Consider the following 23493-nt stretch of genomic DNA (forward strand, 5'->3'; position numbering starts at 1 on the left):
TAGACATATTCCAACTTGTCAATATCCTTATTGAATTGTAGTGCCCAAAACAATGCACAATATTCCACATGAGATCGAACCAAATCACAACTGATTCCTTGGATTTGGACTCTATGAATTTGCATTAGCTTTTCTGGCGCTCCAAATCACACTGTTGACTTATGTTTAGCATGTGATCTACTAAAACACTAAATCCTTTTCACACCTTCTACTTTCAAACTTGATGTCACCTAATCTATGTTTATGTGATTCATTTTTTCTTGCCTAGATACAGCATCTTACATGCATCCTGTGTTTGTTAAGATCATCAAGCTCTGCATACATAATTTCATAGTTTTTCACAGATTACTGATATCCTTGAGTGCATATTTAAACACTCTGCTAAAGAATCATGATATACATTCAAAATACTAATTCAGACTCTCTGAAAAGCAGCACAATCTGAGAGAGTTTAATTTTTTTCAACTTATGAATATAATCAATACATACATGTACAGCCAATCTGCTTTTCAGATGGGTTAGTTTACAATCCATGACACTTTTTGATGCATTCAAAGTTTGTCTCCATTGACCCAAAGCTTGTTTCCCAATTGAGATTTTTCTAAGAGGAGTGAAACCCTGGGAACAGCTCACTGAAGACTTAATGCAGTTTGATACCATTTTTACTTCAATGTTCAATGGTATGGGGTTATGGGAATTATAGTTTGGTGAGGCAATAGCAGACTTTTGGCAGAGAAAGCTCAAGACCTTGAAAAATTACAACTTCCATTATTCCATAGCATTGAGCCATGGCAGTCAAAGTGGTGTCAAACTACATTATTTCTAGTGTAGATGCATCCCAAAAACAGCATGTAAATTCTCTACATAAATAAAAGAATCAAAGTAATTAGGGATGATCACACTTCCAGTGTTGGGATTTCATAGATTCATAGAATCATAGAATTGGAAGAGACCTCATGGACCATACAGTCCAACCCCGTGCCACGAAGCAGGAAAATCGCATTTGAAGCACCCCCGACAGATGGCCATCCAGCCTCTGTTTAAAGGCTTCTAAGGAAGGAGATTCCACCACACTCCAAGGCAGAGAGTTCCACTGCCAAACAGCTCTCACAGTGAGGAAGTTCTTCCTAATGTTCAGGTGGAATCTCATTTCCTGTAGTTTGAAGCCATTGTTCGGCTTTTTTAGCTGCTGCATCACATTGTTGGCTCATGTTGTCCATGAGGACTCCAAGATCTTTTTCACACTTACTGCTGTCAAGCCAGGTGTCACCCATTCTGTATCTCTGCATTTCCTTTTTTCTGCCTAAGTGGAGTATCTTGCATTTGTCCCTGTAGAAATTCATTTTGTTAGTTTCAGCCCATCTCTCTAATCTGTTAAGATCGTTTTGAATTCTGCTCCTGTCTTCTGGAGTATTGGCTATCCCTCCCTATTTGGTGTCATCTGCAAACTTGATGATCATGCCTTCTAACCATTTATCTAAGTCATTAATAAAGATGTTGAACAGAACCGGGCCCAGGACGGAACCCTGCGGCACTCCACTCATGATGTCTTTCCAGGATGAAGAGTAAGCATTGGTCAGCACCAGTTGGGTTTGTTAACTTAGCCAATTACAGATCCACCTAACCGTAGTTTTGCCTAGCCCACATTTGACTAGCTTGTTTGCCAGAAGGTCATGGGGGGATCTTGTCAAAGGCCTTAGTGAAATCCAGATATGCTCCATCCATAGCGTTCCCTGAATTAGACTACTGTTTTACAAGCCCAAGGATGTAGAGATAGGTTCTTCCATAGACCTTTTGGATCATGGTTATTACTAAAATTAACATGCAGTGTTAATGGTTATTATTGTCAATTACTGAAATGAACATACAATGTATTTTTGCTGCTATGTACAGTATTATAATACACATCTTCCCTCATTGGCCCAAAACACATGAAAGATTGGATACAAATTAACAAGATGAACTGTTTCAAACAGCTTTTTGTTCATTTTTAAATTATATTTGAAATTAATTGTTTTAATACTTGTAACCAGTTACTTATTTCTATTGTAATATTTGCCTGTCGTATATGTTAAATTGTATTTCTTTTTAAGTGACAGCAGCTTTTGTTTACAAATCAGGAAAAGGCAGGGAATAATAGCAGCAGCAGCAGTAGCAACAACAGCAACAACAACATGTCATATTATTAATCTATTACTGGCTGTTCTGCAGATTTGTATCCAAACTTTAAAACTGATTGATTTCTTTGAAAAGAGTTACTTGAGAGTTAAATCGAATTAATTCTGACCATATGCCAACAGTAGATCATCTTATACAGTAACATACAATGTTGACATATAGTGCATATGACACAATATCCTTCATTTACACAGGCACGACAAGAGCAATAAAATTCTAATAAATCTTGGTTTCAATATTCATAACAAGCCTAGGCTCCTGTACCCAGAAATTGCAATATGTTTATAATTATTAACATAATGCAGTTTCTGAGTACAGGAGTCTGGACTTGTTATGGACATAGAGATTCTTCATAGTCTAGATCTTTGATATCCACTCAAGAGTTTCTATGATAAAATTGCATAGCGAAGCAGGGGGTCAGACAAAAACTTTTTAGATGAAAGCAACTGCATTTGAGAGGAAAATGAGTTTGAAATATGACCCACCTTGTCTTATGCCTGGCTGCACCCTACTGCTCCAAGCATTTTCTAGCTCTAAAATGGGAACTCAGATTGGCAAGAGAAAATGGTTTAAAACAGTGCAGTCCTACACTGTTTCCTACACCTGTACAGAGAAAAAGACACCACTAAACATTCACTCACACCAATGTTACACACTTAGAAAAATTCCTTTGGTAAACAGAGTGCAAGTCCAGGCAGTCTTTCTTGCCCCATTGTGCTTCTTATGTATGTTTTTAAACATTTAAGAGTTGAAAACGACCTATATATATATATATATATATATATATATATATATATATATACACATACACACACACACACACACACACACACACTTTAAATTGGCATATCTAAAAATCAAGATAAATGATCAAATTTTTAGAAACTACATAAAATACCTTTAATCTGGTACCTAATTATTAAAAATCACTTGCTAATTTAGGAGAAATTAAAGTAGAAACTTTTAAAGCAAGCACAAATGATCAAAGCTGTTAAATACCTGGAAACATCATAAAGTGTATTTAAACGTAAATCTTTCTCATGGAGTTTTTGGTATTACAATCCCCAAAATGGATGAGGCTTGGCATAAGACAAAAGCACAGCCCTAAAAGACACTGCCAGGATATTCATCATAATGAATATAAGTAATATAATGAAGATTTATATTTAATCTGAGGGTGTGTATCTTACTCTACAGTGAAGAGTGTGTAACTGTTAAACTTCTGTGCCTTTTAGGGTGCTAGGCTATGAGCCTGAGCAAGCAGGACCTGGCAACTCCTCTCAAACACTGTAGGAAATGGCACCCCCTGTGGCAGCAAAAATCCTCTTCCAGGAAGGGCCCAACAAGGGCCTAGTGTGAGGTGAAAATACAGGCCTGAAGGCCACAGCTAGGATTCCCACCCCAAACCAGGCAGTTGGTCACATAATGAAAATTTTTTACTTCCAATAGTGTGCCTGTATCTTGCTCTGAGGCCAAGAGAGTGTGACTGCACAGCTTCCAGAACAGACTTGAATAGATGCTTTCTAGTTTGTTAGGATATGTGCCTGAGCAGGCAGAACTCGGAGGGCTTCTCAGATACAGGGGGAAACCAGACGGCCTCCTCCAGAATGGCCCCAGCCTGAGACAACAACAATCCAAAGGCAGGAAGCCCAACAAAATGGAGACCTCCAAATGAAGACTTCCTAATATATTGGCAAAGGCTATAAAGCTGAACACGGGGCCTAAAGATGGACGCCTCCTAATATAATGGCAAAATTTAAAGTCTAACATGAAGCATGAAACAAAAGAGACCCCCCCCCCAATATATAATTGCAAGAGCATAAAGCCTAACATGAGCCCAAAGCTCAACTGCTAACATGAGGCATGTAATAAAATGTAGGCCTCCGTATGTGATGACACAGTTAATGAGTGGAATTGCCTGTTCCTTATTTTAAAGGAAGGAGTTCGCTGCAATCTTCCTATGTGATCCAGCAATCATGACTTGAGGTCAAGAAAGTGTGACCACCCAGGCAACAACTTATTAAGAGTTTATTCTAAAGCGGAGAGGAAGGGCAAACTTCCTCTGCTACAGGATGTGCCTTCCTTGAGGCAACCCAGGAGGGGAACTCTGCTTAGTGCAGCCACCCAAACCTCCAGCCCTTATGCTCTGCCGGGAAATACTGCCAATAAATGCTAAGGATAGAAACTGCCTAAATTGTAGGGTGAATCCCTGGGGCAAAGACATAGCAATGGGAACCGTACTATATAGAAAAGGAGAGGGTGCAAGGAGGGAAAGCTCTAATCCCCCATTAGGAGCTTGCCTCCTACCTCACGCTGAAGCAAAGAGCAAAGCAGGGGGTGGAGCAGTCTCAAATAGCCTGCAGCTTTGTCCCTGTTAACCACCCCCACCAACTTTGGTCTCCTTCATGAAGGTCTTCAAACCTTGCCCCCCCCCCCCCAATGCCTTAAGCTTTGCCTGCCAATTATGGGTGGGCCAACTTGGTTGCTTCCACTATATTGGCTATTGTTGCAAGTAATGATAGTGTGAATAAATTGTCAAAATTTGCTTGAGATAGTGCTTGCAGTTCTGGAAGGACTTGTTTAATTTTTGTTTCTCGTAGACTTAGTATGTGGATTTGTTTAACCAGTTCAAATTCATGAGTAAACCAGGTTTTTTAACCTTAGAAATTGGGGGGGAGGTTAAACCCCTTACCCACCCACCCCACCCGACCCCCACCCCGGCTATAGCCCTGTTTCTGCTTATACTTGTTTTAAACCTCTTGACTCCATGTTTTGGAGATGGTGGTGAAGGTGGTGATGATGATAGCAATAACAACAAAAAAAGATACTCTGGCATCAAAGAATTCCAAACAACTGGCAAAACATCAGGATGATGGCGCTATAGATAGGATCGCAATAGCACAAATAAAAAATGTTACAGTTGTTGGAAAAAGCCACATTCTCTAATAATGCCTTACTGATTACTAGATTCTTACATAGAATCTGAATAATTGATGATCCAAAATTATAGTTAATAATATCTGCTAGATTATAAAATCAATAATGATGATATATTTCTGTTATACTAAAATACCAGTGGCTGAGAAAAACGGTTAGATTCAAGGGGGAAGACAAAGAGATGGAAAACCCTACAAAACAAGATTCGGTGCCTCTGGGAAAAGAAAATACCTGTGATTACAGTGGTGATGGGTGCTCTGAGAGCAATTCCAAAAAGACTAACAAAATATCTGAATGAAAACACCATAGATAGGATCATAATAATATCATTACAAAAAGGGGCCCAGCTTGAAATCTGCCATATTTTGTTGATGCCACATAGATACCTAGATTTTGAATCACCGATTGGACAACATTTCAGTCAGCAACACCTGCTAGACTATGAAGGTGATAATGACTATTATTATTATTATTATTATTATTATTATTATTATTATTGTTATTGCTTTGTTATGACACAGCAAACAAGATAGATATGCTGGATTTCATATCACAAAATCACAAGTTGAACACTAATAGGAATATATTTTCATAACCTGTTAAGATTATGATCCCAATAGGGTTAAATATTAGTGCAGAGCAGTAAAAACGCAGAAGACTAGGGGTTTATGTGAGCAGAGGTAAAAAGAAATTAAACAATAAGACAAAATATCCAACCTCCCTTTCCCTTTAAAAAGTCATGCGCATGATTGCTTAGATAACCCAACAAACACTTCCCAAGTGTCTAGGACTATGTGATGTATTTTCAGATGATGCGTTATTATTATTATTATTATTATTATTATTATTATTATTATTATTATTATTATTATTATTTGATACACAACAAGATTAGTACACAGCAAACAAGATCACTATGCAGGCTTTTGTATTTGATCACACATTGGAAACTTCCCAAGTGTCTAGGACTGTGTGTGATGTATCGGCAAATAATACATGCAAATCCAAGTAAGGTGTCCTTTTGCAGCTGACAGATGATAATTTTGTTGGCGCTGATGGTTTTTAAGTGCAGGTCAAGGTTTTTATGCACTGCACCTAGTCTGCCAATCACCACTGGGACCCTTTACTGGCCAAAGTCTTCACAGTTCTATCTTTAAATCCTCATATCATGTAAGCTTTTCCAGTTGCTTCTCATCGATTCTGCTGTCAGCTCAGATTGCAACATCGACGATCCATACTTTATTTTTTAACATGATTGTGAGGCCAGGAGTATTGTGCTCCAAAACTCTGTCAGTCTAAATTCAGAAGTTCAAGAGTAGCTTGATGTGTTCATTTTGTGTAAGCTTGTGATCCCACCAGTTTTTTGTTACAGGCGGATGGTATTTGTGGCACAAGTTCTAATTGATCATATGAGCAAAAGTATTATGCCTCTGCTTATAGTCCATCTGCTGCTGCTGTTGTTGTTGTTTCTGTTATAAAGCCATTACCAATGAAGACAAAGGCCTATCTAGTTTAACATTCTGTTTATCAGTGATCAATCAGCAGGACATGAGTCCAATTACAGCCTCCATCTTACTCTCCCTAGCAACCAACTTACATAGAGTCATGCTGCCTGTGAAACCAGAGATGATATAGCCATCCTCTCTAGGATCAACTGATGACCTCATCCTCCATGAATTTATCAATTCTCCTTTAAAATAGCCAAAATAGCATTCTCAACTACCCTGTTTTCCCAAAAATAAGACCTACCTTGAAAATAAGACCTATCATGATTTTTCAGCATTTATGAGGAAGTTTGAAATATAAGCCCTATTTCAAAAATTAGCTCTAGTTCATATAGTTCATTTAAAAAGTCAATTTGGAAGAATATTACTGCCCCTGAAAACAAGCCTTAACACATCCTTTGGAAGCAAAAATTAATATAAGACCCTGTCTTATTTTGGGGAAAACTGGGTACCTCTCATTAACAATATAATGTATGAACAAATATGTTGTATTATGTTTCTTTATTATCTCATCAATTAGCATCTGTGAATGACCACAGTTTTTAGCATTATGAGTGAGGTGGCAAAGTTTCTTCCTATTCCCTTTCTCTGCAGCATGCACAAATGCCTGCTTTGGCAAAAGTGAAAGACCTAACCAACAGAGCCAATGATAACGAATCAGGTATGTTACAGATCACAAACATCTTGAGGGATATTCATCACCCTTCCTTAACTTAGAGAACAGAAAGACACATCTGAAAGTAAAGTAATTTATATGGTTCATGTTTGCTACACAGTTTCCTTCAGCTCTCCCTTTCTTGCACTGATTTGATTTGTAAAGTCATTGGTCCAATTTGAAGAAAAGTTATGAACTTTCTGTTGTGTTGAATAAACAAGGTGTCTCTTCTAAGTATAGGTGCTAAGAAATTCCCCCAACACATAGCAGCAGAGATGAAAAATGATGTACAACTCAGAGGCAAATTACTAACACTGTCAAAAGACATGTTATAGTGACGTATTCAGTGAAAGACATTAATTTAAATAATCCATCAATGTTATAAAAAATGGCGAGACCTTGCATCACTATAGCTTGCTTTTTTCTTTAGAAATAAATGCTGGTCTTTCCAGAAATAAAACCCAAATTACATAAAGCTACATGAGTTACAAGCTGTCATGAGCCAAATATGACTGCTAACTAAGAAAAGTAACTGAAGGTTCTTATTTTGACAAGCACTCAAGAAGTCTAGGTTGATGGCAATACAGCCCAGTGTTATGCTACAAGAAAATCCTGTACAATCTGATTCCTAGACAAGGACATAATGAAATAATAATTCCATAGTTAGGTTTTTTTCAATAGTTTTTTAAAATTTTAAAAACTGAACCAATTGCATTTTAAAAGAGCACCTGCAACACTTCACATTGCAGTAACATCATCTAAAAGCTCCCTGTAGCAATAATATATTCATTTTCAGGAGGGGATGTACATGGAACACAAGCTTCAATGTATCTGATTATAGTGTTATAGTGTATTGTACAGTTTTATATGTGTGTTTTATTGTAAGCCGCCCTGAGTCCCCTGTTGGGTGAGAAGGGCGGGATATAAATATTGTAATAAATAAATAAAAGGCTTTCATGGCCAGAATCACTGGGTTACTGTGAGTTTTCCGGGCTGTATGGCCATGTTCCAGAAGCATTCTCTTCTGACATTTCACCCACATCAATGGCAGCAATCCTCAGAGATTAAGGGGTCTGTTGGAAAACGAAGTAAGCGAAGTTTATATATCTGTGGAATGTCCAAGGTGGGAGAAAGAACTCTTGTCTGCTTGAGGCACATGTGAATGTTCCAGTTTGCCACCTTGATTAGCATTTAATGGCCTTGCAGTTTGCTGCCTGTGGGAATTCTTTGTTGAGAGGTGTTAGTTGGTCTTGATTATACCCGATTATAGGCTCCACACCCTAGTTAAGGGTTTAGAAACCTGTTGGTGTTATACACACATGTAAGTTCTCTTACATATCTGGTTTCACTTTTTTGACTGTGCAAAGGTGGTATAGAACAACCACTGTATAACTAAACAACTGTTTTTTACATTACACAAACATAAAGTAAGATCTTGACCAAGATCTGTGGCTGCCTCATTGAAATTCAAGGGGTGTGTGTGTGTGTGTGTGTGTGTGTGTGTGTGTGTGTGTGTGTGTATATATATATATATATATATATATATATATATATATATATATATGGGAATCTTAATCATATTGTTGTCTTTTAACCTTCTAAACCTAATTATAGTCCTGCAATATGGCTATCAGGATCATAGACCTTGCCATACTGACTTGTCATGCTTTTGCATATGCTTTGTAACATAGGATGATAGGATGTGCTACACAGCTGGTGATACTGCAGAGAGAGATCGTTTTCCATTTTCAGCTTGGGCGAATGAGTATACGCACAGAAGAGAAAAACCGTGCCATCAGCTGCCAAGGGCATTTCTGTGAAATCCTTGATAGAGGAGAGAAGGAGAGGTAAGGCCTAGGAAGACAGAACATTTTGTATTGCTGGTAAATTGCTTTAAGTGCATTGTGTAACTGAAAAGTCTTTAGTCTGTCAATAACTGTGTTATCTGATGAACTCTTTTTTTCCTGAATAAAACCATCTGAATCTGGTGAAAGGTTGTGTTTTGAAACTGGAGTTTGCCTGTACATTACAGTGGTCCAGGAGCATGTAAATGCCAATAGAAGCAAAGAGAGGCCCAGTAAATCTAATAGTGTCGCATATAATTTCCTGGCCTTACAAAAGGTATACAAAATAAAATTTAAAGGAAAAAAGTCAATCATCACTTCCTCTCACTTACTCATTCCTCTCTCTTCTCTACTTTTTCCCCATTAAATTCCAATTAAGGAGACAGAGAAAGGGGAGGAATAGCTTGACTTGCCTCACTTAGTTCTAGAGTATAATAACTTTGTAATTTTGCAAGAGATTGATATGGACAGTACACACTGATATTTTTGTATTGTACATTCCATAACTTTAGCCAGTATAGCCAGTGGGGAGGAATGAGGGGGAAGGCAGTCCAACAGCAGCTGGACATGCAACTTTCTCCATGCTTTTCTTCTGATAGAAACATATCTATCAGAAGAAAACAGTGCTGTAAAAAGTTAATCTATATTTTTCTTGAGTCTAAAATATCAGAGAGCTTTATTTATTTTGATTTTGTTCCAACAGATGCTAATGATACCCCTATTCTTAATGTGCATCATCTTGCTGGTATATTTCTTCTCTCTGTGTTTGAAGGCTATACAATTGTTGAATCACCCTCACCAAAAGTTTGTTACCTTGTGGCATATTGTGCATTTGTGTGAGCACAAATATATTGTAAGCCCCTGCCTGGTCCTTGATTTTCTAAAGAGGAAGAGAAGTGCATGCATAAAACGCCAGTCAAAATCTGGGCTTCATTGCCTTGTCATTTCAGCAAGGGACACAGATGGACAAACACCTAGTGCTGAGACAGCCCAGAAAATATGCTTTTTCAATTGTTATACATATAGCTGGGTCATGTCACTTTTTTAACGCTTGCAAAATGCCATTGCCACTTCTTCAGCTGTTTTCTACCCAAATGAAAGCTGCAAGAATAAATAAATCTGCAGACATGTTACAATGTGACAAATTTTCTCCTACCCAACTATGAATACGACATAATATGATTAATATGTTTTAGAGAAGTTATCTGTTCTAGCAACAGTGTAAGTCAGTATTTCACCTGGCAAAATATTTGTGCAATCCAAAATACAGCTGTGACTGTGATAAAACATACAATATTGTTCATAGCTTGAAAGAAAGTATGTTTTACCTGCCTGTTTTTCTCTTGGAAAAAATACCAGAGAGTCTTCTCCAGTATACATTTCCAATCTAGTTTTTTGCCCAAAGCCACTGGTTTCTGTCTAAGATTTATCCCTGAAAATCTTGTTTACTGTAAAACACATGTCTGGAGGTAAATAACACCATCGTGAAAAGGCAATTACAGCAGAAAATCAGAATGGAGACTGAATTTGGATTAGGAATATCAAAAGTTTATATGTGTCTTGTAGTGATGGACCCCTCTCTTACAAATTTCCATCTCTTAAATTCAGTTCACCGATTTGTGTTTGCAACCAGATATGACAGCATGGTTTCTGTGTATGTACATAACAGGCTACTTACTTTCTGGACTTGCAAATCCTACTAGAAGCACTGGCTGAAACTGTCTCTTGGATTGGTATACCTTATTGTTATAGTGCTGCCCGCTCCTATTGCTATTCTTCCTTTCTACAATAACACATCACAATGAGAAGCACAAATCTTTTCAATTTAAAAACAAAAGCATAGGCTAATAACCCAGGAATGTTGCTTGCTTTTCTGCGACAGTGTTGCTGATTTGCTACATCTACAGGAAAATCAGTTTCTTTACAGATCTGAAGAATAGTACTTGGATGGGAGAGTGCCAATTAAGGGCAAGTTCTGTAGGCTATATTGCAGAGAAAGGGATGGCCAAATCATCTCTGAGTATTCCCTGCCTAAAGAAACCCCTATGAAATTTATGGGGTCACCATAAATCTAAATGTGACTTGAAGATATACACACTTTATCTATATAGCAGTGGGATTGTAATTTAGTCTGGGACCCTCAGATCTCCAGGCTCTAGTGAAAGATATCCCTTCCATACTTTTGTTCCAGGAAGTTGACATAAAAATAATATAATATGTAGTTTAGCCTGTGGTGCCTCACTTGCATGTCACTCCAGTTTTCAAGGAAAAAGTTTTCCTTCAGAGAGAGGGAGGGACTAAAAAAAAAGGGGGGGGGGAGAGAATGTGTTTGCATATGAATAAAATAAAATCTCTAACTTAGCCTAGCCCTGAAGAAAGGAAGCACAACACCTAAGGGAAATGTGGGGAGAAGTAAGAAATAATAAAATATGCAACATCCAGGAGACCACTTACTATTCAACACCTTCTGGCATGGAGAGCTGGGGCTATCACTTCAGCTCTTCTGTATCACACTGAAGGGACAAATAAAGCCCCCCATCCCCATAACAGGGTTATCCATTAATTGTGAGTGCTCCAGAAATTTCCAAAATGTGATGCCTCATGGGCCTTGTAGTCCTGCTCCTAGTGCCATCGTGACAGATGAAGACGAAAACATGGGGGTTTCACCAGTTCAACAAGAGCCGGAGTCTTTCCAGCTGCCGGATGTTGATGTTTTCGCCCAAGAACCCAGTAAAACAGACCTTGGGCATTCCTCACCCCCGTTCCCTAGGAGACAGTCCTATTCTGCAGACAGGGGAGTGAGAGAACAGACTCGCAGGAGCTTACGGATTGCAGCTAAACAACAGGCTGATTAGCCATGCTTCCCTTGGGAAATTCTAAGGAGTTTCACATCTGGACAAAGTTGGGTTTCGTTTCCCGTTCTCTAGGGAAAGAGGTCGTTGGCAGGAAAACGAGACCCCAATATAGGTGCCTGGCACGTTAGAATTGTTGCGGAGTCAACAGAGCAGCTCCAGGATCAACTTCGTGTTTCCAGCCTTGTGTGGACTCCGCAAAGTCCGCAACCCCAGTTCCTTGCTTTCCGGATCAAGTATTCAAGATTTGTGTTGTCGAAGGCTTTCATGGCCGGGATCACAGGGTTGTTGTATGTCTTTCGGGCTGTGTGGCCATGTTCCAGAAGCATTCTCTCCTGACGTTTCGCCCACATCTATGGCAGGCATCCTCAGAGGTTGTGAGGTATGGAGAAAACTAAGCAAAGAGGTTAATATATATCTGTGGAAAGTCTAGGGTGAGAGAGGTCAGTATGAATGTTGTGTAGTTAATCACTTAAATTAGCATTGAAAAGCTTATCTGCTGTCTTCTTCCTGCCTCTGGGGCATCCTTTGTTTAGAGTCGTTAACTGCCCTTGGTTGATTCATGTCTGGAAATCCTCTGTTTTCAGAGTATTGATTTTTATTTACTGTTCTGATTTTTGAGTTTTGTAATACTGGTAGCCAGATTTTGTTCATTTTCATGGTTTCTTCCTTTTTGTTGAAGTTGTCCACATGCTTGTGGATTTCAATGGCTTCTCTGTGTAGTCTGACATGATAGTTGTTAGAATGGTCCAGCATTTTTGTGTTCTCAAATAGTATTCTGTGTCCAGGCTGGTTCATCAAATGCTCTGCTATGGCTGATTTCTCTGGTTGAATTAGTCTGCAGTGCCTTTCATGTTCTTTGACTCTTGTTTGGGCGCTGCGTTTGGTGGTCCCTATGTAGACTTGTCCACAGCTGCATGGTATCCGGTAGACTCCTGCAGAAGAGAGAGGATCCCTCTTGTCCTTCGCTGACCGTAGCATTTGTTGGATTTTCTTCGTGGGTCTGTAGATAGTTTGTAGGTTGTGCTTCTTCATCAGCTTCCCTATGCGGTCAGTAGTTCCCTTGATGTATGGTAAGGACACCTTTCCTCTGGGTGGATCTTTGTCTTGACTCTCATGGCTTGTTCTTGGCCTTGCAGCTCTTCTGATGTCTGTGGTGGAGTATCCATTGGCCTGTAGAGCCCAGTTTAGGTGGTTGAGTTCACCTTGGAGGAGGTGAGGTTCGCAGATTCTTTGTGCACGGTCTGTCAGGGCTTTGATTGTGCTCCTTTTTTGACTTGGGTGATGGTTGGAGTTTTTATGAAGGTATCTATCTGTGTGTGTAGGTTTTCTGTAAACTGTGTGGCCCAATTGTAATACCAGTATTACAAAACTCAAAAATCAGAACAGTAAATAAAAATCAATACTCTGAAAACAGAGGATTTCCAGACATGAATCAACCAAGGGCAGTTAACGACTCTAAACAAAGGATGCCCCAGAGGCAGGAAGAAGACAGCAGATAAGCTTTTCAATGCTAATTTAAGTGATTAACTACACAACATTCATACTGACCTCTCTCACCCTAGACTTTCCACAGATATATATTAACCTCTTTGCTTAGTTTTCTCCATACCTCACAACCTCTGAGGATGCCTGCCATAGATGTGGGCGAAACGTCAGGAGAGAATGCTTCTGGAACATGGCCACACAGCCCGAAAGACATACAACAACCCTATTCAAGATTTGTCTAGCCTTGTTTTTAGCCACGGACCTTGTTCTTAGAATCTCTGTTTCGTCTTGTTCCTAGTCACGGACCTTGTTTAATGATTCAAGTTTGTTTCCAGCCTTGTTCTCAAGCTACCTTGGACTTCAAAGACTCTGGGCATTTTCCCCACACTATTGCTTGGCAATAGTGTGTGTTTCGGTTATTGGATTAAAAACTTTGAACTCTAATATCATTCATTGGACAATACATTTTTGGACTATATTTGACCTCATTTGATAGGTCTGCTACTGAACTATATTCTTCACTTGTTTTTATTAATTTTATATATTTACTTAATAAAGATATTAGATAGATATTGGTCTCTGCGTCTGGTTCTTGGTGCTCCGTTGCCACGGGCGTGACACAAAATCACTGTAGAGGCCAAGGTAGAAGTTAAAGTAGAATGGAGGAGACATGAGAGAGAGGAAAAGAGGATGTCCCAACTAACTTTCATGGTCAAATGGCCATGACCTTTTCAATTTTTGTCCAACATTTTAATTACTACTCCATGCTAGTTCTAATAATATATGTACAAATTTACTCTCTGATATGTTATCCAAAAAGAGTTCTAATTTTTTGACAATTGTTCAAGTAAGTTTGTGACGGCGCGAGTGGCGCCATCTATATGTTGAACTATAAGTTGAAAGATTTGAATTGTTGTATCATGCCTGATTTTGCCCTTACCCTGTAAATGTAGTTGGATTGGTTATTTATATCTGTCAATCAATGTTGTTTGTACCTGTTATATTGCTCACTCAGCTAAACTGTTTGACTCCACCTCTTCCTGGAGTAGGACAGTGTTTCCTCCTTTCATTCCACCAGCAAGCTCTCTATCGGATGGACGTGAGAGAGAGACTTGGCACTAAAAGCCCTTTAAAAGTTACCTCTCAGCACCAATTCTGAGGTTCTTACCCTTGGGACTCACACTTCATGTTCAGGGCCAACCTGAACAACGTTGAGGAGTCTCAAGCGCCTTCACATCAGTCCTTTGGCAACAGAGGAAGACTCTGTCTTCAGATATAGGTCATTGGACTGAGGCTGAGTTTGCTCCGGCATTCACAGCCAGAGAAAGAGGGGTCTGGAAAAGCTCCATGGACTTAAACAATCAAAGACTGTAATGTATATTTTCTTTTACACCCTTTGTGAACAATAAACCCAGTTTTTGAGTTATCTACAGTGTTTTGGTCCTTGGAAGTTCCAGTTTCCCTAAAGGAAGGCAAGAAGCAATCCCCTGGGGAAAGATGTCACGTCCATGCCTCTTTCACTAAGAGTTATAGCCCCAGGCGCGACGGCACAAAGTTCAAAAATTACCTCCCTCATATGGGGTTATCAAACAGGAAAAACAGACAAATTGTCTTAAATTAAGTCTCTAATCCTACCCTTACTTATTGACAAGGAGCCCCCGTGGCCTAGTGGATTAAAGCCTTGTGACTTGAAGGTTGGGTTGCTGACCTGAAGGCTGCCAGGTTCGAATCCCACCTGGGGAGAGCGCAGATGAGCTCCCTCTATCAGCTCCAGCTCCATGCGGGGACATGAGAGAAGCCTCCCACAAGGATGGTAAAACATCAAAATATCCGGGCGTCCCCTGGGCAACGTCCTTGCAGACGGCCAATTCTCTCACTCCAGAAGCAACTCAGGTTGCTCCTGAAACGAAAACAAAACTTATTGATGGAAACTCAGTGGGATTCATTTCTGAGGACTTGACTGCCCCACATACAAAGTCTTCAGGAGAAACTTAGGGTTAAGGGCAAAGGGGCAAAACCAAAGCAATCTGTTTACTGACATTGTTCTCTAGTCAAACTGTTTCCTTTAACGTAAAGACTTTTTTATATTTGCATGGGGAGCTTGAAGGACAAAAGAGCCCTGCTGAGGAAACTTATTGCAAATGTGACACAAAACAGCAGCTCGGAATCTAAAGTGGCAAAACCACCATGTCAGAATTAGTAAGCAGCATTAAAAAAAAACCTCTTGATGCTGTACCAACTGCCTTGTTAGCATTCATGGCAGTGGCACCGCTGTCTTCTCTTGCAGACAGTTCCCTGTGAATGAAAAGCAAAAAGAAAGAGCCATTTGTTTTCCTCCTCTATCACCACTAGGGACTCCAGAGCTCTTTTCAAACTCCCTTCAGCATCTTGACACTTGACAGGCACAGAGAAAACAGGTTCTGTTAAAGAGGATGGCTGCAGAGGGAGCAAAGCAGCTACAACTGGGTAGCCAGCAGGCCAGCCTGGGGGTAGAATCAGTAGGGAATTGCAAGAACTATTCTGATGTCTTCCAATGCAGCAATGAGAATACTAGTTTGAGGGGAGGGCTCAGGAGAAAGGACACCAAAGAGGTAGATTTTATTGAAATTAATTATAAGTGGAATTAGGAACCATTGTGAAGCTCTGCTTATTTCCTACTTGCTGTTCTCTTTGTGTCAATTTTTCAGCAACCACTTCAATGGTCTTATCTCATCCTTTGTTCAGGTAGATGCCCTTTTCTGAAAACTGGCATGCTCTCTTCCACTGAAATGCAAATATCTAACTTGCAAGGAAGCACCACTAATAAGTGGAAATCTGAAATCCTATGCTGGACAGTGAAACTGCCATGAAACAGGCAATCACAACGATTGTAAGCAGCAAAGGGATGAAATTTTACTGCAGGACTGAAAAAAAAAAGATGCAGCCCTAATGGGTTTTTTCCTCAGTAATTTTTGGCACAAAATATGTCTGCAGTCATTTACAACCAAAATCTAGACAGTCTTAGATAGAAATATCTTGGGTGTCAGGTCTAGTAAATTTGAATTTGATGCAATACTGGATAAAGTTGCAATACTTTGTTACCTTGTACGCTTTCAGAGTATATGTTGTAGTTTTTGTTGTTTCTAACTTATGGCAACCTATCATGACTAGATTATTTCAGAAAGACTTTATGGGCTCATAAATGTTCACCGCATTTACATATCTAAGGAATCTTTTGATTTTGTTAGTTTTATTTATTTACTAGCTTGGGGACCCGGTGGTGCCCGGGTTATTTGAAAAAGGCATTATTTGTCTTTGATTGATAGGTATTTGTCATGGGACCAATTCCCAGGGCTGAGTTTGCAAGCCCTGGAATTGGAGCCATAACATCAACACTCCTGAATGTCTCATGAAAACACCTGGCAGCAGAGCATGGGAACTCGGGGGTGAAAATCATAACAATTATAATGAGTAGTTTGTGTGGGAATAGTAGAAATGTGATACAGGGGGTGGGGTTTGGTGATGATATTTACGTGTGATGTTACGTTGCAACCAAGGTGATAAAATTGCTTTTATGTAAACATTATGTCATTCTCGACTTTTTCCAAGTCGTGTGTTCTTCAATAAAGATTGGTTTTGATAGCAGCTGTCTTTGATCTGCGTTCATGCTGGTCGTTTGAAGTGAGCGCGACAATTAAGTCGAGAATCCCATTCTCACCCTCCTGCGGAGTCGCAGTGAAGTGAAAATGAGTGGAGGGGGCGATCAAAGCCCGAAAGGAGCAGAGGGGCCCTTGCCAGAGGCTCGGCCGCTGGGAGAGGAAACGCTACAAGCCATCGCTTCCTCTACCGGATACCCCAGACCGAACGGAATTACCCAGAGGATCCCCAGAGGAGGAAGAGGTGTCTCAGCAGCTGCAGAGACCAGTTGGGGGTCTGGAGGAAGCATGCCGGAGACCGTGGCCCTACGGTTGTCTATCTTGGAGACCAACCTGTCCAGGCTGTCGGAAACCGTGGGAATATTGGTGCCGCTGTTGGAGGAGAATCTCCAGAGGGAGCCCACTCGATACGGTGCCGAAAGAGAGCCGAGTAAGGACGAGGCTTGGAGCCAGAGGGGCCAGCGCGCATCGACGCAGAGCCCAACGGCAACAGGCGGCGGTGGAGATGAGGAGTATTGGCAGGAGCTGGAGTTCCGAGAAAGGATGGCGCGCGAGGAGGATCGCCAGCGAGCCTTGGAGACTCTGAGACCGCCAACTCCAACAGTACTCCCAACCCCCTGAATGGGTGTCGGGGTTGAAAGACCGCTGGGACCAGGGATCGGGTCCAGCGGGTTGGTGGAGGAAGGCGAGGAGGAGCCGGAGATCCATGGAGATGGGGAGGATGCACCGTACGGCGAAGGAGTGCGAAGTGCGGGGGCTACAGCAGGACCTGCGTTCAGATGGGTGGAAGGGCCGACAGCAGCAGCGGAATTCCGAGGGCCGCGGGGAACGACCGCCGGGCTGGGACGCGGAGTGATCAAAGGGCCAGCTCAGGGGAACCTGATGCAACCCCTCCCCAGACCACCCATGCAAAGGCAGCGGGCCGCAGAATGGATGTCCCAGTAGAGTGGTCAGTGATAGGGGTGTTCAATTCACAGCAAAATTCTGGGAAAAATTCTTGGAAATGCTAGGAGCAGAAAGGAGCCTAAGTTCTGCTTTTCACCCCATGACAAACGGGGCGGTAGAACGTACTCAACAGACGCTTGGGCAGTTCCTTCGCATGTACTCTAATATGAGACAAAATGATTGGTCTAAGTGGCTAGCCTTCGCTGAACTAGCTTTTAATTCTACCATACATTCCGCAACAAATAAAACCCCCTTTGAAGTAGTTTACGGGTATGAGATTCAGCCTCTGCCCCAATTGCCAAGGTGGGCAGAGAATGAAGAAACAGGGGCAGGGAAATGGAAAACCCAAATGCTAGAATGTTGGAGTCAGGTAACTGCATCCTTAAAAGAAGCACACAAAAAGTATAAAACATTCGCAGACAGGAAAAGGGTGGAAGGCGATAAATTGGAGAAAGGGGACTTAGTGTGGTTAAGCACACAAAACATCAAATTGGGGCTACCTTCAAGAAAACTGGGCCCCAAATTTATTGGACCTTTCAGGATACAGGATGTGATAAACGAAGTGACTTTCCAATTGTCCTTGCCAAAAAGTTTGGGGAAAATACATCCAGTATTCCATCGCAGTTTATTAAAAAAGTATATGGGTACTTTGGGCAAAATGGATACCTAGTGTTCTTGTTTGATTTATTTCAGAGTCGTGATGGAGGAAGCACAGAAGAGGAGGACGGAGAAAAGGGGGGCACCATGTCATGGGACCAATTCCCAGGGCTGAGTTTGCAAGCCCTGGAATTGGAGCCATAACATCAACACTCCTGAATGTCTCATGAAAACACCTGGCAGCAGAGCATGGGAACTCGGGGGTGAAAATCATAACAATTATAATGAGTAGTTTGTGTGGGAATAGTAGAAATGTGATACAGGGGGTGGGGTTTGGTGATGATATTTACGTGTGATGTTACGTTGCAACCAAGGTGATAAAATTGCTTGTATGTAAACATTATGTCATTCTCGACTTTTTCCAAGTCGTGTGTTCTTCAATAAAGATTGGTTTTGATAGCAGCTGTCTTTGATCTGCGTTCATGCTGGTCGTTTGAAGTGAGTGCGACAGGTATTCTCAGTCTGGAGTGGGTGAACTACAATTCCCAGAATCGTGGGTAATCCTCCCCAAATTCTGCCAGTATTCAAAGTTGGCCATTTTGGGTCTGTGTACCAAGTGTGGTCCAGATCTGTCATTGGCTGGTCATTGCCTGGCTGCAGTGCTCTCTGGATGGAGGTGAACTACTACAACTCCCAGATTTCTGGGGCAATTGTCCCGAAACATCTGTCAGTATCCACAGCAGGCAATATTGAGTCTGTGTGACAAGTTTGGATGCAGGTGAACTACAATTCCCAAAATAAAGGCCCATTCCTACAAACCCCTGCAATATGTTCAGTTGGTCACGAGGCTTCTCTGTGCGAAGTTTGGTCCAGGTCCATTGTCGGTGGGGGCCACTGTTTCTCTGGATGCAGGTGAACTAAAACTCCCTTTCCCCCTAACTTGTCCAATATGTTCTATTGCAGGAAAACTATAAATCCCAGTACTGACTACTCCCAAATGTCCAGGCCAATTCCCCTCCAAACCCACCAGTATTCGAATCTGGGCACATTGGGTACGCATGGCAAGTTTGGTCCAGACCCATCATTGTTTGGGTTCATAGCGTTCTGGGTGTAGGTGAACTACAACTCCTCTAAATTCTCCAGTAGGAGTCACAGTGCTCTGACTTGATGCAAGGTGAACTACAATTTCCATCATGTGGAGTCAGTCGCCCAAACTCCCCCTCTGCTGTGTTTGTTCTGCAGACAGATTTGAAAGGGAAGAGCAGTAGGCGGGATTATGCAAATTCCACACCATTGGAGAACCCTGGGATGCCTGCCTGTGGTGGAGGAAAATGCAAAATCTAGGATGAAATTGTCCCCAAATGAAAGCATTCCTTGGGTGGTGGGTCGTAGTGTTTGGAAAGGAGATTGGCAGGGTTGGGCTACATGTTCATAGAGCTTGCTGTAATTGCAATGTCAGTGGAAAAGAGTGATTTGGGGGCTCCTCAGCACTGGGAACTACAGCCTGTTTGTGGAGGCTGGAGGCTGTCTGTGTGAGCAGACACCTGTGCCATAGACATACATACAGGTTTTCACATTTATTATGGATATATAGATATAGATTTTATGTCTGACCTTTTTCTCAGAATCCAAATCACATTGGATTCAACTATCTACATCCACATAGAATTATCTAAAGAGGAATTTTAGAAAAAACAAAATAATAAAAATATACACAAATATTGCGTTGGGGAATAGAAATATTCTGAAAGAGTTTTATTAGTGGCAAATAAGAAATGTGTAGCAAAAATAAAGGACAGCCTACTTTTTTGATCATGGCAAATAATTCAAATAAGCACCTCACAAGGATGAGCAAGTTTCTAAGATACAGGCTGTGCTGGGTTAAATTTCAAGACATGACAGGGTTTGGAAATAAGCAACTTGGGGTTTTGAAAAACGAGAGGGGAAGACAAAGAAATAGTTTTTTATAAGATTGGGAACAATAAATAACTTTTCCTAAATCAAAGAAAGCAGAAAACAAGGAGATAAGTGAGGGAGATTTATCAGTGAAAGAGGACTAGGCAGAGATTTACAAATGTTTTAGCAAGAAGCCTCTTAGAAAGAGACAATAACTTTCTCTTCAAGAGTCAGAGCTCTTTGTCCAAGATGGAAGTAGCAAGTGCACCCATTCCCAGTATGTCTTCTAGTTGAAGATGGAATCTCCAAAGGAGATTGTCCCAGGAGGAGGTGCTTTTAGTGTCTGGTATCTTTTTATGTGGGTTGTGAGGTATTCAAAAACCCACATACACAACAAAAAAGAACATTAAGTTTGTTCAGGCTTACAAATTTGCCAGTCTTCAACGTTCTCAGGATATTGCATCACTTTGTAACTAAGCCCCCATCTACATTGCCATATAATTCAGTTTCACATTGATGAGGTCTTCCAAATCGATTAGCCAGTCTCCATGGCAAACTGGGAGGCAGCGAGGCAATCCCAGTGCCCTGCACCTCAACTCACTGGCAGCTGACACTTCCCCATCACATGTGGAGAAGTATCACCATGCGGCTTCCCCCTGTGGTAGCCCTGTGTTTCCAAATGGAACACAGGGAGAATCCTGTGTTTGTGTTGCAGGGTCAGCTGAAAGTGAGGCTATGTCATGTGATGGGTGGCTCAACTGGTGCAGAAGCATCTTAGGATGCTGAAATTTCCTCATGTGCTAAGGTCCATGGACTCACAGTTCAATGCAGTTTATCTGCATTATGTGAATCTACACTGCATGCATTATGTGAATCTACAGAGGGGAAGTCATAGGGAGGAGGGAGCAAGCTTGTTTTCTGCTGCCCTGCAGACTAGGACACAGAACAATGGCTTCAAAATAACCCGAACCCAAACTACAGGAAAGGAGATTCCACCTGAACATCAGGAAGAACTTCCTCACTGTGAGGGCTGTTCGACAGTGGAACTCTCTCCCCCGGACTGTGGTGGAGGCTTCTTCTTTGGAGGCTTTTAAGCAGAGGCTAGATGGCCATCTGTATTTCCTGCTTCTTGGCAGGGGGTTGGACTGGATGGCCCATGAGGTCTCTTCCAACTCTACTATTCTATGATTCTATGGTCAATGTAGATGAAGTCTTAATGCTCATGCAGGAGAGATTATGGTTTCAATTATGCTTTTTAATTAACAAGAGTGAAAAGAAGAATATCCAGCCTTTCTTCTTAGTCTGAATTTATGATGCATTATTTCCCATCCTCAGGATGTCATATAATATAATATATAATATATTATAGGTGTCATATGATATAACTCATTGCCCAGGCAAACACTGTTGTATAATGCTGAGTTCTGGGTTGTTCTAAAGCAGAGGTGCTCATTTTCCTATTGTGTAGCTGCCTCCTGCAGAATTCTGGGAAATGTGGTTTAAAGTGAGGCCTTTGGAATTCTCAGCAAGGGTGGTCCTCACTTCCATAAACTACATTTGCCAGAATTTTGGAGGAGGCAGCCACACAATAGAAAAACAGGCATCTCCACTTTAGAATGCTAATGTACTATCATCCCTGAACTGGGACACCAGAGACCAGGGTTTAAATCCTATGGAAAGTCTCTAAGTGATTTTGGACATGTCCCACTTGCTCTCCCTCAAAAGTAGGCAAAGACAAACCTCCTCTGAAAATATCTTGCCAAGATGACATAGGATTTCCATAAGTGGAATGTTTGAGGACACATAACAACTGCAATAATTTAAGCAGTATGACACATGTAGTTAATGGAGTCACATACAGCATGTCCCCATATCCCTGGGGAATATGTTCTGAGATTCTGAAACTGGGGATAATAGTGAACCCTGTATTTTGACTATACTCTGTCTGAAAGCATAGCATGAACTCACACTGGAGGCCCACAAATATTTCTAAAAGGGATTTTTTGGGAGTGTAGGTAAATAAAATTATGGATATCAAATCTATAGATATTGGTACTGGCTCCAGGCTTTGGCAAGACAAGCCTAACCCTGATGTGTCCTGAGCCAGACTATCAAGCAGCTTCATGTTGAACAGAGAATAAGGACAGCAGAGACTATTCAAGTATCTTGGTAACAAAGTGAAGTCCCATTGACTTCAATTAGTATAATCACATTTACAGCAGCCTATGGATACATTTTAATGCTGTGCTTGATAGGTTTCCTTTACCACATGATGGGAACAATGATCACATTATGTGTTGTATGGGGGAAAATATTCCACCCAGAATGAAAACTGTAATGCATATCCAAGGCTGCTTTCATATGTGATCTATTCCCCATGTTTCATACTGGAGGGAGCAATATATACTTCTTTGTTTTGCCAACTTATGTGATTGCTGTAAGTGGAGCCAAACCAGACTTCAGAAAGATCTGCAAAATATGATTCAGTCCTTCAGTATAGTTGGCAGGATAGTGCATTATCATGGAAAATCTACTTTTCAGCATGGAATTATTCATCCAGAGGTCACAAGAGGTTGCATTAAACTACTAAAAGCCAAAGACAGTATTTTAAAAAGCTTAGAATAATGAAGGAAATTGATCTACCCATTATAAATTAATCTTGTTTGTAACAAACCAAAATTCTTGATTTATAGCTTCTAGCACTGTGCTCTGAATTCCACCACACTGGTCCCATCAAACCTTTGCTTTTGAACAAGATAGATTTATGCACATCGGCTACTCATCCCTATTGGAAAATGTGCCTTTGATTCCTAGTACCATGTTCTTATTCTGATCCCTATGCCCTTCCCAGCCTCTGAATCTTAGGCAACATAGCTTTAGCAACTTGTGAGTGTCATGTGTATTGCCCAGGTGACAATGGGCATGGTCTCAGAAGAGAAGAGTTAATAAGACTGTAATGAT

General features: G+C 40.9%; 1 protein-coding gene and 1 long non-coding RNA gene across 11 annotated transcripts in view; one reads left to right on the top strand and one right to left on the bottom strand.

Moving 5' to 3' along the window:
• Positions 1-19098, top strand: part of LOC134292956 (uncharacterized) — a 46520-nt gene extending 27422 nt beyond the window's left edge. The window contains exons 2-4 of one of the 2 annotated variants that reach the window (XR_010000044.1): positions 7215-7281; positions 8967-9122; positions 18733-19098. This is a non-coding gene — a long non-coding RNA (uncharacterized LOC134292956). The remainder of the gene's footprint in view (positions 1-7214; positions 7282-8966; positions 9123-18732) is intronic. The other variant, XR_010000050.1, reaches the window with a different exon arrangement.
• The window catches only part of lrrc4c (leucine rich repeat containing 4C), a 1096970-nt gene that overhangs the window by 1034009 nt on the left and 39468 nt on the right, over positions 1-23493 (bottom strand). The window lies entirely within an intron of this gene.

The sequence above is a fragment of the Anolis carolinensis genome, chromosome 1 (assembly GCF_035594765.1).
Source record: "Anolis carolinensis isolate JA03-04 chromosome 1, rAnoCar3.1.pri, whole genome shotgun sequence".
In the NCBI taxonomy this organism is placed as follows: Eukaryota; Metazoa; Chordata; class Lepidosauria; order Squamata; family Dactyloidae; genus Anolis; species Anolis carolinensis.